The 16,958-nt window shown below is 48.0% G+C and overlaps 1 long non-coding RNA gene across 2 annotated transcripts in view; it reads right to left on the bottom strand.

The window, feature by feature from the left end:
* Window positions 1–16,573, bottom strand: part of LOC138649842 (uncharacterized) — a 284,944-nt gene extending 268,371 nt beyond the window's left edge. For both annotated transcript variants that reach the window (XR_011315374.1, XR_011315375.1), the window contains exons 1-2: window positions 16,508–16,573; window positions 12,781–12,871 (exon numbers count right to left, since the gene is read on the bottom strand). This is a non-coding gene — a long non-coding RNA (uncharacterized lncRNA). The remainder of the gene's footprint in view (window positions 1–12,780; window positions 12,872–16,507) is intronic.
* Window positions 16,574–16,958: the final 385 nt, after the last annotated feature.

The following is a 16,958-nucleotide window of genomic DNA, read 5'->3' as shown; positions in this document are numbered from 1 at the left end:
CCCATGGACATCACCAAACGCTGGGTTTCCTCCTTCTTAATGCTTTGCCAGGCCTTTACAGCCGCAGCCTTCAGGTCTTGCTTGTTTGTGGGTCTTTCCGTCTTAAGTCTGGATTTGAGCAAGTGAAATGCATGCTCAATTGGGTTTAGATCTGGAGATTGACTTGGCCATTGCAGAATGTTCCACTTTTTGGCACTCATGAACTCCTGGGTAGCTTTGGCTGTATGCTTGGGGTCATTGTCCATCTGTACTATGAAGCGCCGTCCAATCAACTTTGCAGCATTTGGCTGAATCTGGGCTGAAAGTATATCCCGGTCCACTTCAGAATTCATCCGGCTACTCTTGTCTGCTCTTATGTCATCAATAAACACAAGTGACCCAGTGCCATTGAAAGCCATGCATGCCCATGCCATCACGTTGTCTCCACCATGTTTTACAGAGGATGTGGTGTGCCTTGGATCATGTGCCGTTCCCTTTCTTCTTCCCATCATTCTGGTACAGGTTGATCTTTGTCTCATCTGTCCATAGAATACTTTTCCAGAACTGAGCTGGCTTCTTGAGGTGTTTTTCTGTCTATTTTTGGTATTGATGAATGGTTTGCATCTAGATGTGAACCCTTTGTATTTACTGTCATGGAGTCTTCTCTTTACTGTTGACTTAGAGACAGATACACCTACTTCACTGAGAGTGTTCTGGACTTCAGTTGATGTTGTGAACGGGTTCTTCTTCACCAAATTAAGTATGCGGCGATCATCCACCACTGTTGTCATCCGTGGACGCCCAGGCCTTTTTGAGTTCCCAAGCTCACCAGTCAATTCCTTTTTTCTCAGAATGTACCCAACTGTTGATTTTGCTACTCCAAGCATGTCTGCTATCTCTCTGATGGATTTTTTCTTTTTTTTCAGCCTCAGGATGTTCTGCTTCACCTCAATTGAGAGTTCCTTTGACCGCATGTTGTCTGCTCACAGCAACAGCTTCCAAATGCAAAACCACACACCTGGAATCCACCCCTGACCTTTTAACTACTTCATTGATTACAGGTTAACGAGGGAGACGCCTTCAGAGTTAATTGCAGCCCTTAGAGTCCATTGTCCAATTACTTTTGGTCCCTTGAAAAAGAGGACGCTATGCATTACAGAGCTATGATTCCTAAACCCTTTCTCCGATTTGGATGTGGAAACTATCATATTGCAGCTGGGAGTGTGCACTTTCAGCCCATATTACATATATAATTTTATTTCTGAACATGTTTTTGTAAACAGCTAAAATAACAAAACTTGTGTCACTGTCCAAATATTTCTGGCCCTAACTGTATATGCAGCTTTCGGTGCATGCAGCATTCCGCACATCACTCGTCTCAGGCTCAGCAGGATGAGGTTACCTCTGACAGCGACACCGTCAGTTCGAGCTAGGATTCTGTACACAACGCTCTGCCTGATCCCAAATGACTACAAGTGAGACTTTGTTTACCGTTTTGTTGTCTGTGTTAATAAGTGGGCTGTAGATTACAACCCGCTACCATCCGCTTCTTTGGTGAGCCCACCTTGTCATTACTGAGGCTGCATTTGTGTTAAACAGCTTGGAAGGGGCTGGATGCAGTCCTAGGGGATGTCAGAGTGTTACAGCTGGATATTTCGTATTATTGTGGTGAATTGATTCAATGTTAATCTAATTTTTCGGAACTGGTGATTTCAAATTCCTAAAGACTCGATAATCTCTGCTAATGGCCTCGCCGGTGGTCCAAATCCCAGTGACTAACTGCACCCCTAGGGGAAGACAACACACTTACGCCATACTGGTGACCTCCCCTAGTGGGCGCTGCAGACAGACAGAACCTTTTCAGTTCTGCGCAGATTTGGAGCCCTGGATCAGAAAACTGACCACTTAGGTGTTTGAGACAACTAATGATAAAAATAGTGTTTATTAAAGGCCGCCGTTCACTGTATAGGATGAGTCTATAGGGACAGGTCCTGAGGAATCCCCTCCCCCCTGACTGCGCGGCTCACTGACAGGTCCTATCAGACCCTCGCTCTCTATACCTGCTCTTCCCAAACCATCAATGTCACTCAGCACCACCAAAAAAATCAGGAAACCAAGAACTATCTGACCCCGCTCACATGCTGCACGACCCCCGGACGCAGGATCCTGCTCTATACATTCTCATGAGTCAACATTAAAGGGACGGTCCAGGCTTAGGGAAATGGCGCTCCATCATTGTATCAGGACACATTCTGCAACTCTCTGATAGAATCTGACTTTTTATTCTTCTCTCTTCTTGGAGGCAGTGAAAGGCTGAACTTGATAGACCCGAGTCTGTATTCAGCCTATGTAACAATATATGAAATCTATTACTCCTCACAGCTGAGGGTTTGTTACAGTTGTATCCTCCCCGAGCTCCTCATAGAGGCTTGTACTCTCCTTTCCGGACAGTTTCTTTCCATTTTCCACCAATTGATACAATGTATCGGATTCAGAGTCCAAACTGTTTGGCTCACAGAGGATCGTCCAGACTGGAAACGACTGTGACAAACCCTCAGCTGCGAGAGTTACGAGGTCTGCTCCGGCTTACAGCTTCTGAATCTAACAAGAATGGTTCAATTTACTGACAGCGAGCAGAATCCTGTAAAACGGAGCGACACAAGGTCCAGCACTCAAGCAGAAAAGTCATCGAACAGCCAAATACAAGTGGGCGTGGCCTTCACATTTTAAGCTGAAGATAGAAAATGGTGCAAATGTCAGTGCAAACCTTCCCCTGATTGCAGCAGACATCTTACATTTGGCACTGTCAAAAAATCAAAATATAAGTGACCGCTCTTCCAATCCCTCGTAGGCCATTGCTTCTTCTTCACACCGGTCTCAGTACGTGGCGCCAGTTGTCCACAGCGCTGAGACCTTCTTCACAAGACACTGGATGGCGGCACATCAGGACCCTTAGCACCACATTGCCGATCTGTAGTATCTTATAGGGGAATGTTTGGGGTCTGTGTCCCTGACTCTTGTGACCTGCTGTCCCCTGACCCCTGTGGCTCTCTGCAACCTGACTCCTGTGGTCTGCAGCTCCCTTACCCTTGTGACCTGCTGTCCCTCGACTCCTGTGGCCCTCTACCCCCTGTGGCCCGCTGCCCCCAACATGTGACCTGCAACCCCCCTAACTCCTGTGACCTGCAACCCCCCTAACTCCTGTGACCTGCTGTCCCTGTGACCTGCAGCCCCTCTAACTCCTGTGACCTGCAGTCCCTCTAACTCCTGTGGCCTGCTGTCCCCCTGACTCCTGCGGCCCGCTGTCCCCGACTTCTGTGGCCTGCTGTCCCCCTGACTCCTGCGGCCCGCTGTCCCCGACTCCTGTGGCCCTCTGTTCCCCTGACTCCTGTGGCCCTCCGTCCCCTTGACTCCTGTGACCTGCAGCCCCTCTAACTCCTGTGGCCCTCTGTTCCCCTGACTCCTGTGGTCTACTGTCTCCTGCGGCCCTCTGTCCCCCTGACTCCTGTGGCCCTCTGTCCCCCTGACTCCTGTGACCTGCTGTCCCCGACTCCTGTGGCCCTCTGTCCCCATGACTCCTGTGACCTGCTGACCCCAACTCCTGTGACCTGCTGACCCCGACTCCTGTGGCCCGCTGTCCCCCTGACTCCTGTGACTTGCAGCCCCCTGACTCCTGTGACCCGCTGCCCCCTTGACATGTGACCTGCAGCCCCCTAACTGCTGTGAACCGCTGCCCCCTGTGGCCCTCTGTCCCCCTTACTCCCATGGCCTGCAGCTCCCTTACTCTTGTGCCGTGCTGTCCCTCCGACTCCTGTGGCCCTCTGCCCCCTGACTCCTGTGATCCGCTGCCCCCGACATGTGACCTGCAACTCCCCTAACTCCTGTGACCTGCTGTCCCCCTGACTCCTGAGACTTTCAGCCCCTCTAACTCTTGTGGCCCTCTGTCCCCCTGACTCCTGTGACCCGCAGCCCCCCTAACTCCTGTGACCCGCTGCCCCCAGTGACCTGCAGCCCCCTTAACTCCTGTGACCCACTGTCCCCCGACTCCTGTGACCCGCTGCCCCCCTGACTTTGTGACCCGCTGTCCTCCCCTCGCCCCATGTCTCTCCATAGACCCCTCGATAATGGCGGTGTCTTCTTTGGCCACTATTCTAACGTTACGACTTGCTGTTTAGTCGCCCGCAGCCCCGAAGTCAGCAGCGTCATCATGAGGGCAGCGGCGACGTACAACCCACGGTCAGATAGAGATTTCACAAGGATTAACACAATCTGCTTCTGATTCAGCACAGGAGGAACAAAACGACCATTAAGACATTGTCTGGCAGGAGCCCAAACCTTCACCGCTGGGAGCCGGAATGAAACCGCTTCTCTTTCAGCATTTGGCTGGAGCCGCGGGGTTGCCGGACGTACAGAGGGCGCGAGGAGGCAGAGCGATCATCTAACGGGGGGATAAAGTCAGGTCTGTGCACAGAATGGGGCTTATGTGCCAGGAATGGGATGGAGATAATACTGCCATATAGTGCAATGGTGCAATACTGCCATTGTGTGCTCCATAACAATACAGTACTCGTGTAATACCAGGACCATATAATACTGCCATGTACTGCAATGATGCAATACTGCCATGTGGTGCTCAGCACCTGCCATTGTGTGCTCCATAACAATACAGTACTCGTGTAATACCAGGGCCATATAATACTGCCATGTAGTGCCCAATATACTGCACGTTACAAGTAAGAGCAGCATACAGTGACATGTAAAAGTCTGTGCACCCCTGGTCAAAATCACCGTTATTGTGGACAGTTGGGCAAGTTGAGGATGACATGAGCAGAGAATCTGACCTGCGGTGTAGTATCTGTGTATGATGTGGCGGATCCTTACGTTCTCGCTGTGATTGTGACTCGGACTGACGTTTAGGGTCTATGCATAATTCCATCCAGGACTCATCGGTAACAATGGAGGCGTTTTATTACGATTTGATATCTCAGCATCGGTTCCTCATTACGAGAGCGCTGACAGCGCCGCCCTGCCCCCAATGTATACGGTATATATACATCCATATGTGCAGTGAATGGCGGGTGATGAGAGAAGCCGAGCAGCGTTCCCGGGAATATCTGAATGCGGAGCCTTCTCCCCGGCTCACGGTCATGACCTCCACAGGCCTCGGCGTGCCAGGGATCTGGAGGCAGAATTATCACGTTTTACCCCACCAGCCCTGACAACGTGTGTTGACTTTGACACCGGAGTCTGTTGAATATGGAAGGAGACGCAGCGAGCGATTTCTTGGAACTTCACCGCGGTCATGTGGAGCGGAGACTGTGAGGCTTCAGTATCTGGGATCAGCTCAATGCAAATCTCCAATCCCTGCCCTACGCCCCATGTGCAAAGTGAGCGGGGACGGAACGAGGCGCAAACCAGCCAAAAAAAGCTCAGCTATCCCAGATAACTGCCAGGAAAACCGACCGAAAAGGCAGCACAGGGGCAGCAATGTATGGCGGCACTCAGGAGGATGAGAACATGTATGGTACATCTTATGGCTTCTACAATGGCAGCCACGTACCAAAGAGGGGACACCGAGGACACCCCAAGTATTTCTACCAGTCATATTCTTCAGCATAAGGGCAGTATTATAGTAGTTATATTCTTGTACATAGGGGCAGTATTATAGTAGTTATATTCTTGTACATAGGGGCAGTATTATAGTAGTTATATTCTTGTACATAGGAGCAGTATTATAGTAGTTATATTCTTGTACATAGGGGCAGTATTATAGTAGTTATATTCTTGTACATAGGAGCAGTATTATAGTAGTTATATTCTTGTACATAGGGGCAGTATTATAGTAGTTATATTCTTGTACATAGGGGCAGTATTATAGTAGTTATATTCTTGTACATAGGGGCAGTATTATAGTAGTTATATTCTTGTACATATGGGGCAGTATTATAGTAGTTATATTCCTGTACATATGGGGCAGTATTATAGTAGTTATATTCTTGTACATAGGGGCAGTATTATAGTAGTTATATTCTTGTACATAGGGGCAGTATTATAGTAGTTATATTCTTGTACATAGGGGCAGTATTATAGGAGTTATATTCTTGTACATAGGAGCAGTATTATAGTAGTTATATTCTTGTACATAGGGGCAGTATTATAGTAGTTATATTCTTGTACACAGGGGGCAGTATTATAGTAGTTATATTCTTGTACATAGGAGCAGTATTATAGTAGTTATATTCTTGTACATAGGGGGCAGTATTATAGTAGTTACATTCTTGTACATAGGGGCAGTATTATAGTAGTTATATTCTTGTACATAGGGGCAGTATTATAGTAGTTATATTCTTGTACATAGGGGGCAGTATTATAGTAGTTATATTCTTGTACATAGGGGCAGTATTATAGTAGTTATATTCTTGTACATAGGGGCAGTATTATAGTAGTTATATTCTTGTACATAGGGGGCAGTATTATAGTAGTTATATTCTTGTGCATAGGGGCAGTATTATAGTAGTTATATTCTTGTACATAGGAGCAGTATTATAGTAGTTATATTTTTGTACATAGGAGCAGTATTATAGTAGTTATATTCTTGTACATAGGGGCAGTATTATAGTAGTTATATTCTTGTACATAGGAGCAGTATTATAGTAGTTATATTCCTGTACATAGGGGGCAGTATTATAGTAGTTATATTCTTGTACATAGGGGGCAGTATTATAGTAGTTATATTCTTGTACATAGGGGGCAGTATTATAGTAGTTATATTCTTGTACATAGGAGCAGTATTATAGTAGTTATATTCTTGTACATAGGAGCAGTATTATAGTAGTTATATTCTTGTACATAGGAGTATTATAGTAGTTATATTCTTGTACATAGGAGCAGCATTATAGTAGTTATATTCCTGTACATAGGGGGCAGTATTATAGTAGTTATATTCTTGTACATAGGGGGCACTATAGCAGTTATATTCTTGTACATAGGGGGCAGTATTATAGCAGTTATATTCTTGTACATAGGAGCAGTATTATAGTAGTTATATTCTTGTACATAGGAGCAGTATTATAGTAGTTATATTCTTGTACATAGGGGGCAGTATTATAGTAGTTATATTCTTGTACATAGGAGCAGTATTATAGTAGTTCTATTCTTGTACATAGGAGCAGTATTATAGTAGTTATATTCTTGTACATAGGGGCAGTATTATAGTAGTTATAGTCTTGTACATAGGAGCAGTATAATAGTAGTTCTATTCTTGTACATAGGAGCAGTATTATAGTAGTTCTATTCTTGTACATAGGAGCAGTATTATAGTAGTTATATTCTTCTACATAGGAGCAGTATTATAGTAGTTATATTCTTGTACATAGGGGCAGTATTATAGTAGTTATATTCTTGTACACAGGGGGCAGTATTATAGTAGTTATATTCTTGTACATAGGAGCAGTATTATAGTAGTTATATTCTTGTACATAGGGGGCAGTATTATAGTAGTTACATTCTTGTACATAGGGGCAGTATTATAGTAGTTATATTCTTGTACGTAGGAGCAGTATTATAGTAGTTATATTCTTCTACATAGGAGCAGTATTATAGTAGTTATATTCTTGTACATAGGAGCAGTATTATAGTAGTTATATTCTTGCACACAGGTGGCAGTATTATTTTCCTCTATGCAGGGGCAGTTTTATATGCTTTAATGCTCTTCTTCATTGACTGTACATAACCCATTGGATGTATTACAGATGCTTATGTTTCAGCATTGAGCTCGGGTGACTTTGGTTCAGGACACGGTACATAGGGAAACAGTTCAGAGTTATTACCTGGGGAGAAGTTACTGTGATTTATAGCGGGGATCAATCCTTCCTTCGCTGCAGTATCCTGAATGTAATGTGATGAGTGATTCGGTTTTCCTGAACGAATAGAAACTCCAGTGATAATTGACCAGATTGTGCGGACGATCAAGCAAATGATGGGACCTGGGCCAGGACTGAGGTTACATGGGGAAAATAACCACAGAGATGTCACCAAGTGTCCTGCTCTGGTCCTTCCGGAAAGTCGGCAAACAGGAGGTTTCCCTAATCCATCTCTCAAATTGAAAGTCACCGGAGACCTGATCTGACACCAAACAGGACAAGATCATCACTAGCAAAATACAAAGCGAATGAGCTAAAGCAAAATCTAAATCACAACCATGGCGGACGGCGTGACTGTGACTCCGCTCCTCCACGGCGGCCATTTCTTGGCGCTTCTTGATATGATCTTGACCAGCACAGTCTGAGGTCTCGGTCTGCGGTGACATCTTTGCCTGGGAGACTCCTCGCTGATGCAGTACAACTACCTGGGGCCTGGCTGCCGCACTCAGCCTCGCCATGGTCAGTGACATGATCTGTCTTCCACAACCTCACCTTTGTAGCAGAGATGGGCTTTTCCTCACCCAGAATTGAGCCTCCTACACAGCTGTTTGATTCACTCAATGACTGTATATTACCCTACACATGAAAAGAGCCATCATTACACACCCGACTATAGTGATGGAGGCGACGGGCAGTCACCAGATACTGACGATGGAGGAGATATATACGGTAATTATATATGTACAGCCGGTATAACCCGGGCATCTCCTGTACATAATTATATATGTACAGCCGGTATAACCTGGGCATCTCCTGTATATAATTATATATGTACAGCCGGTATAACATGGGCATCTCCTGTATATAATTATATATGTACAGCCGGTATAACCCGGGCATCTCCTGTATATAATTATATATGTACAGCCGGTATAACCTGGACATCTCCTGTATATAATTATATATGTACAGCCGGTATAACCTGGGCATCTCCTGTATATAATTATATATGTACAGCCGGTATAACCTGGGCATCTCCTGTACATAATTATATATGTACAGCCGGTATAACCTGGGCATCTCCTGTATATAATTATATATGTACAGCTGGTATAACCTGGGCATCTCCTGTATATAATTATATATGTACAGCCGGTATAACCCGGGCATCTCCTGTACATAATTATATATGTACAGCCGGTATAACCTGGGCATCTCCTGTATATAATTATATATGTACAGCCGGTATAACCCGGGCATCTCCTGTACATAATTATATATGTACAGCTGGTATAACCTGGGCATCTCCTCTATATAATTATATATGTACAGCCGGTATAACCCGGGCATCTCCTGTACATAATTATATATGTACAGCCGGTATAACCTGGGCATCTCCTGTATATAATTATATATATATACAGCCGGTATAACCCGGGCATCTCCTGTACATAATTATATATGTACAGCCGGTATAACCTGGGCATCTCCTGTATATAATTATATATGTACAGCCGGTATAACCTGGGCATCTCCTGTACATAATTATATATGTACAGCCGGTATAACCTGGGCATCTCCTGTATATAATTATATATGTACAGCCGGTATAACCCGGGCATCTCCTGTACATAATTATATATGTACAGCTGGTATAACCTGGGCATCTCCTCTATATAATTATATATGTACAGCCGGTATAACCCGGGCATCTCCTGTACATAATTATATATGTACAGCCGGTATAACCTGGGCATCTCCTGTATATAATTATATATATATACAGCCGGTATAACCCGGGCATCTCCTGTACATAATTATATATGTACAGCCGGTATAACCTGGGCATCTCCTGTATATAATTATATATGTACAGCCGGTATAACCTGGGCATCTCCTGTACATAATTATATATGTACAGCCGGTATAACCTGGGCATCTCCTGTATATAATTATATATGTACAGCCGGTATAACCTGGGCATCTCCTGTATATAATTATATATGTACAGCCGCTATAACCTGGGGAGGTTGGGGTTCAGTGTCATTTTTCCTTCTTAGATATAACCAGGGGCGGATTATAATAGGGTCAATCTGGGCACGCGGCGGCCCAGGGCCCAGTGGTGTGGGGGGCCCTGGGCTACCGCTCAGATTGCCCGCCGCCATAAGGGCATTACTGCCCTGACTGGCGTATGGGCCCGGTGGGCAGAGGGGGCCGCATTGGGCCCCGTCTCATCTGCTCACCAGGCCCCTACCAGCGCTGCGGCAGTTTCACCTATTGACGTGCGGGAGCGTGTCCGTACGTCAATAGTTAACAACAGCCGCCAGCCAATTGGAGGCTGGCAGCTGAAGTCGGCCGCAGGCGCAGCGCACACGTCGCCGGCGTCTGATGTCATTGTCAGTCACCGGCGAGTGTGCGCTGCTGGAGGGAGCTCGCCGCTGGAGCGCACAGAGATGCTGGACACACCGGGGGCAGAGATGCTGGACACACCGGGGGCAGAGATGCTGGACACACCGGGGGCAGAGATGCTGGGCACACCGGGGGCAGAGATGCTGGGCACACCGGGGGCAGAGATGCTGGACACACCGGGGGCAGAGATGCTGAGCACACCGGGGGCAGAGATGCTGGACACACCGGGGGCAGAGATGCTGAGCACACCGGGGGCAGAGATGCTGGGCACACCGGGGGCAGAGATGCTGGGCACACCGGGGGCAGAGATGCTGGGCACACCGGGGGCAGAGATGCTGGGCACACCGGGGGCAGAGATGCTGGGCACACCGGGGGCAGAGATGCTGGGCACAATGGGGGCAGAGATGCTGGGCACACCGGGGGCAGAGATGCTGGGCACACCGGGGGCAGAGATGCTGGGCACACCGGGGGCAGAGATGGCAGAGATGCTGGGCACACCGGGGGCAGAGATGCTGGGCACACCGGGGGCAGAGATGCTGGGCACAACGGGGGCAGAGATGCTGGGCACACCGGGGGCAGAGATGCTGGGCACACCGGGGGCAGAGATGCTGGGCACACCGGGGGCAGAGATGCTGGACACACCGGGGGCAGAGATGCTGGACACTGGGGGCAGAGATGCTGGACACACCAAGGACATGACTGGAGACACTGGGGGCAGAAATGCTGGAGACACTGGGGGCAGGATTGGAGACAGATCGTGCAGGATCATGGGGCAGGATGGATACGATGGAGACTGATGGGGCAGGATGGGGAGGTCATATGGGGCAGGATGGATACTCATGAGGGCAGGATACGACAACATATGGCTGGAGCCAGGAATGAGATACATGGGGCCAGGATGGGGGATATTATTACCATAGGGGCTAATTAAGGGATATTATTACTGCAGTGATGTATTTATTTTATTTTTTGAGGACACTGTTTTAAATGGAGGTCGCAGTTTGTGTAGAATGACTGTGTAGAATGACACTATGTTGCCTCTTTTTCTTCATGTGGTGTAATGTAGAAGTTGGGAAAAATTAAGTAATGTGTTCTGCAAGCGGAGCTCGAGATAACTGTGTTATTTCCTGCAGAGACGAGTCCTGGCTGGATGAAATGATGGCGGTCTGTGCTGGATGAAACATGAAGGACTTCACCTAGAGACGTCACTGGTGAGTCAGTGTTACCCATACACTGACACTATACACTGTATACTATATAGAGGTCCTGTGTATAATGTCACCGGTGATCACAGTATTACCTATACACTGACACTATACACTGTATACTATATACTGAACTGAAGGGTAAATTGACTAGATCAATGGATGTTTGACAGGTTATAGTTTCACACAGCAACTATTTTTCTGGAATAATCTGGTTCAGGTATATGATGACCAAGTCACATGACCGGGGGGGCCCACAGTGTCTGAGCAGCCCGGGGCCCTGGCTCCCCTTAATCCACCCCTGGATATAACACTACACTTTTGCTGTTTATCGTAGAGGAAATGAAGCTGAAAGTAAATTTAGAACCAAATTGGGTATTACGGGAAGGTGAAATTGGACGTCGGCATAAAGTGGCATCATGTTCCCTGCTGAAAAGTGAAGGCTGCTCAAATCTGGGCAACGCTCTGGATATTGAAGCTGACATATGAGCAGTAAGGGTGTAATTATGCAGCGTACAAAGTATTTAGTGGTATGTAAAATAATCCCCCTGATTACATGTTGGGGGGACGCGGATCTCACATCCAGGACTATCCGCTCTTTACTTCTTAAGGACACTTAACAAATGATCATGTGTTTTTCCCCAATTTCCCTGAGAGGTCACACGACGCCTCCTCCGGAGGTAAGTGATTCTCATTCTCTTCAGTGCCGCCATTTCTTAGAATTTATCAGATTTCGCAGCTTTTTTATTATATATTGGGCAACAATCTGATACATTTACCTGCACTGATACATTGAAACAAACCATCAGGAGAAGAGAGAGAGACTTGTGCTGCAGATAATTACTATAAAAAAAATCATAAAGACTGAACAGGCAGAGACGTGAAGGATTCCTGCTCTCCTGTCTCTACGCAGGACAAGTGCAGAAGCAGCTGCAGCACTGAGGACATTATATAGCAGTACTGAGCTATGTAGCTGTGAGTCCAGCACTTAGAGAAATGAAACCTTACTAGAGAGAGGCAGCAGAACAGAGAATATTTTGAGCATTACAGTACAGTGTAGCTGTGAATCCAGCTCTAGGGTGACCAGAAGTGTAGCTAGGGTTTCAGCACAGGGGGGATGGGGAGGGCGAAAATCCTGACTATAGCTACATGGCGCACTCTAATTGTGAGCATAAAGGAACATCAGCAGATGACGCACTGCGACTGAAAATACATCTGTATACAAAAATCAACGCTGATATTACTATATAGAGACCACATCATGGTAGATCCCAGTCCTGCAGACCATATACGTGATCACAGCACAGTTATAGCTGGAGACTTACAACTGATGTTCCTTCTTCTGGAGTCGTTCACATTTCCCATATTTTCCATCTGGCCCAGACCGACAGGACAACTTCTCCAGCCAGGACTCGGCTGCAGAAAATACAAGAAAGACATCAGACTTCTCACATTTCCTGCACCGTCCATATCTATATCCAACCTGTGAAAACTACTCATCCTGCTGATACCCCAATACTGAGCCTCTGCTGCCATATGTGTCCTACACCTGATACCCCAATACTGAGCCGCTGCTGCCATATGTGTCCTACACCTGATACCCCAATACTGAGCCGCTGCTGCCATATGTGTCCTACACCTGATACCCCAATACTGAGCCACTGCTGCTATATGTGTCCTACACCTGATACCCCAATACTGAGCCTCTGCTGCCATATGTGTCCTACACCTGATACCCCAATACTGAGCCGCTGCTGCCGTATGTGTCCTAAACCTGATACCCCAATACTGAGCCTCTGCTGCCATATGTGTTCCTACACCTGATACCCCAATACTGAGCCTCTGCTGCCATATGTGTCCTACACCTGATACCCCAATACTGAGCCACTGCTGCCATATGTGTCCTACACCTGATACCCCAATACTGAGCCGCTGCTGCCATATGTGTCCTACACCTGATACCCCAATACTGAGCCACTGCTGCTATATGTGTCCTACACCTGATACCCCAATACTGAGCCGCTGCTGCCATGTGTCCTACACCTGATACCCCAATACTGAGCCTCTGCTGCCATATGTGTCCTACACCTGATACCCCAATACTGAGCCTCTGCTGCCATGTGTGTCCTACACCTGATACCCCAATACTGAGCCTCTGCTGACATCTGTGTCCTACACATGATACCCCAATACTGAGCCTCTGCTGCCATATGTGTCCTACACCTGATACCCCAATACTGAGCCTCTGCTGCCATATGTGTCCTACACCTGATACCCCAATACTGAGCCTCTGCTGCCATATGTGTCCTACACCTGATACCCCCAATACTGAGCCTCTGCTGCCATATGTGTCCTACACCTGATACCCCAATACTGAGCAACTGCTGCCATATGTGTCCTACACCTGATACCCCAATACTGAGCCTCTGCTGCCATATGTGTCCTACACCTGATACCCCAATACTGAGCCTCTGCTGCCATATGTGTCCTACACCTGATACCCCAATACTGAGCCACTGCTGCCATATGTGTCCTACACCTCATACCCCAATACTGAGCCACTGCTGCTATATGTGTCCTACACCTGATACCCCAATACTGAGCCTCTGCTGCCATATGTGTCCTACACCTGATACCCCAATACTGAGCCTCTGCTGCCATATGTGTCCTACACCTGATACCCCAATACTGAGCCACTGCTGCCATATGTGTCCTACACCTGATACCCCAATACTGAGCCTCTGCTGCCATATGTGTCCTACACCTGATACCCCAATACTGAGCCACTGCTGCCATATGTGTCCTACACCTCATACCCCAATACTGAGCCACTGCTGCCATATGTGTCCTACACCTGATACCCCAATACTGAGCCACTGCTGCCATATGTGTCCTACACCTGATACCCCAATACTGAGCCTCTGCTGCCATATGTGTCCTACACCTGATACCCCAATACTGAGCCACTGCTGCCATATGTGTCCTACACCTCATACCCCAATACTGAGCCTCTGCTGCCATATGTGTCCTACACCTGATACCCCAATACTGAGCCTCTGCTGCCATATGTGTCCTACACCTGATACCCCAATACTGAGCCTCTGCTGCCATATGTGTCCTACACCTGATACCCCAATACTGAGCCGCTGCTGCCATATGTGTCCTACACCTGATACCCCAATACTGAGCCTCTGCTGCCATATGTGTCCTACACCTGATACCCCAATACTGAGCCGCTGCTGCCATATGTGTCCTACACCTGATACCCCAATACTGAGCCTCTGCTGCCATATGTGTCCTACACCTGATACCCCAATACTGAGCCACTGCTGCCATATGTGTCCTACACCTGATACCCCAATACTGAGCCTCTGCTGCCATATGTGTCCTACACCTGATACCCCCAATACTGAGCCACTGCTGCCACATGTGTCCTACACCTGATACCCCAATACTGAGCCTCTGCTGCCATATGTGTCCTACACCTGATACCCCAATACTGAGCCACTGCTGCCATATGTGTCCTACACCTGATACCCCCAATACTGAGCCACTGCTGCCATATGTGTCCTACACCTGATACCCCAATACTGAGCCACTGCTGCCATATGTGTCCTACACCTGATACCCCAATACTGAGCCTCTGCTGCCATATGTGTCCTACACCCGATACCCCAATACTGAGCCTCTGCTGCCATATGTGTCCTACACCTGATACCCCAATACTGAGCCTCTGCTGCCATATGTGTCCTACACCTGATACCCCCAATACTGAGCCACTGCTGCCATATGTGTCCTACACCTGATACCCCAATACTGAGCCACTGCTGCCATATGTGTCCTACACCTGATACCCCAATACTGAGCCTCTGCTGCCATATGTGTTCCTACACCTGATACCCCAATACTGAGCCACTGCTGCCATGTGTCCTACACCTGATACCCCAATACTGAGCCTCTGCTGCCATATGTGTCCTACACCTGATACCCCAATACTGAGCCTCTGCTGCCATATGTGTCCTACACCTGATACCCCAATACTGAGCCTCTGCTGCCATATGTGTCCTACACCTGATACCCCAATACTGAGCCTCTGCTGCCATATGTGTCCTACACCTGATACCCCAATACTGAGCCGCTGCTGCCATATGTGTCCTACACCTGATACCCCAATACTGAGCCTCTGCTGCCATATGTGTCCTACACCTGATACCCCAATACTGAGCCGCTGCTGCCATATGTGTCCTACACCTGATACCCCAATACTGAGCCTCTGCTGCCATATGTGTCCTACACCTGATACCCCAATACTGAGCCACTGCTGCCATATGTGTCCTACACCTGATACCCCAATACTGAGCCTCTGCTGCCATATGTGTCCTACACCTGATACCCCCAATACTGAGCCACTGCTGCCACATGTGTCCTACACCTGATACCCCAATACTGAGCCTCTGCTGCCATATGTGTCCTACACCTGATACCCCAATACTGAGCCACTGCTGCCATATGTGTCCTACACCTGATACCCCCAATACTGAGCCACTGCTGCCATATGTGTCCTACACCTGATACCCCAATACTGAGCCACTGCTGCCATATGTGTCCTACACCTGATACCCCAATACTGAGCCTCTGCTGCCATATGTGTCCTACACCCGATACCCCAATACTGAGCCTCTGCTGCCATATGTGTCCTACACCTGATACCCCAATACTGAGCCTCTGCTGCCATATGTGTCCTACACCTGATACCCCCAATACTGAGCCACTGCTGCCATATGTGTCCTACACCTGATACCCCAATACTGAGCCTCTGCTGCCATATGTGTTCCTACACCTGATACCCCAATACTGAGCCACTGCTGCCATGTGTCCTACACCTGATACCCCAATACTGAGCCTCTGCTGCCATATGTGTCCTACACCTGATACCCCAATACTGAGCCTCTGCTGCCATATGTGTCCTACACCTGATACCCCAATACTGAGCCTCTGCTGCCATATGTGTCCTACACCTGATACTCAGGACCACCCTCAGCACATTCTTACCTTTGCTGTATGGGGTCCGGTGTCAGCGTTTTCATAAACAGGAGCCACGTGTGGAGGGAGGAGCCTCACTGTGAGTGACAGCTGGGAGAGGCAGTCAGTGCTGAGCTCCAGGAGGGCGGGACTTTCCTCCATCCAATCCCTGCTCAGCGCGGGCTCAGCTGTATTCTCCTCAGTTACCTCAGGAGCAGCGCAGCCGCGGTGAGTGACAGTGACTGCGCCTGTGCGAGGTGGACGGACGGTGTGTGATGACTGAGGCTCCAGTGCACACAGCAGACGCAGCGTCAGTGACGGTCAGCCATACTGTCAGTACTGAGGACGGTGCTGTACCCGACACCTGTGTGTATCACGTATAGATAACAGCAGAGCGTGGTGACCCCCCCCTCCCTGACAGGATACAGCAGCCCACCTGGACCATTCCCACAGACGCCTTTTACTCTCCAAACTGCTCTGA

Source organism: Ranitomeya imitator, chromosome 9, assembly GCF_032444005.1.
Source record: "Ranitomeya imitator isolate aRanImi1 chromosome 9, aRanImi1.pri, whole genome shotgun sequence".
NCBI classification, from domain to species: domain Eukaryota; kingdom Metazoa; phylum Chordata; class Amphibia; order Anura; family Dendrobatidae; genus Ranitomeya; species Ranitomeya imitator.
Note: the sequence above shows the minus strand (reverse complement) of the source record. Positions and strands in the feature narration are given on the sequence as shown.